The sequence below is a fragment of the Olea europaea genome, unplaced genomic scaffold (genome assembly GCF_002742605.1).
Source record: "Olea europaea var. sylvestris unplaced genomic scaffold, O_europaea_v1 scaffold39463, whole genome shotgun sequence".
Lineage (NCBI taxonomy): Eukaryota > Viridiplantae > Streptophyta > Magnoliopsida > Lamiales > Oleaceae > Olea > Olea europaea.
Window position 1 is genome coordinate 1 of NW_019259008.1, and position 1,071 is coordinate 1,071.

General features: G+C 38.7%; 1 long non-coding RNA gene across 1 annotated transcript; it reads left to right on the forward strand.

Annotated features, from left to right (window-relative positions):
• Positions 1-215: 215 nt before the first annotated feature.
• LOC111387217 lies at positions 216-843 on the forward strand. Its single transcript, XR_002701372.1, has 2 exons — positions 216-311; positions 395-843. It is a non-coding gene; the product is annotated as an uncharacterized LOC111387217 (long non-coding RNA).
• Positions 844-1,071: the final 228 nt, after the last annotated feature.

Here is a 1,071-nt window from a genome sequence, read left to right on the forward strand (position 1 = left end):
CATATTCTATTTGGTCACTGCCTCCCTCCTCCTTTCCTCGCTTCAGGAAAAAAAGAACACCCCCACTGGAGTGTGGGTGGAGTTGTAAGGTATTATTAGTGATACTTCTATGAATGTAGAACAGTAAGGGGAGCCCCTAACTAGCTTATAAATTCAAATATTCAATGTATGGCATTCACCACGTAAATTAATCTTTTATACCACAATCTTTTTCTTCTTCCCCCCTTTGGCCTTTCCATCTCACAGCAATCGAACTTTTGTGGCAGGTTCCCATGTTTACAGCGTCTGGTTTACGTGTTCGTTTCCTCAAGGTAGACTTCCTCATCTAAATGATACAGTGTTTTCTGTTACCTTATATTTTGAGATTACAGCTTCTTTCATATCTGACTGGCAGGTATGGGAAAGGAGTGGGTACAACACAGTCGAGTGGGTTCGTTATATAACGAAGGCTGGGTCGTATGAGATTCGATGCTAGGATGACTTATTGTTGCCAGTGAGTGACACGAGGAATTATTTGTCAATGTGAGTGCATTTCTCCTCCAATTTGATGCAGCCTCTCGTTCTGCATCTTGTATTAGTTGAGGTAGATGTTATTCAAGAAAAGAGGAAAATACGAAGTGACAACTTGAGGTCAATGTTATTTGTGGTAAGTGGGATAATATGCGTGTTTGGAATTGTGAAATTTGGTTTGAGATTTTGTGCTGTAAAGGCCGGTCAATATTGACTGGGAGGCATACCCCAATCTACTTGTTTGTTTGGTTTGACATAAATTTTGAGTTAAAATGTGTAATTTGCTTTGAATTGGAACACATTTTTTGTTTTATTTTATTTATTTATTTTAAACGCGAGTAGAAGTTTGGAATTTGGACTTGTTCATGAACCCGAAAGTAGAAAGCGTTATTCGCTTCTACTCTGTTTGCCAACCCAGACAACATATCCTGCTGGCCTGCGTATATTCGTGTTAATAAGTGAATTTGAAAAGACCACTTTTTTGGGGAAATTGCAGCGGAGTTTCTAACCTTTACTAGGTGGAAAACAGGCATTTAAATTTGTTGAGCTGGCATTTAAAAT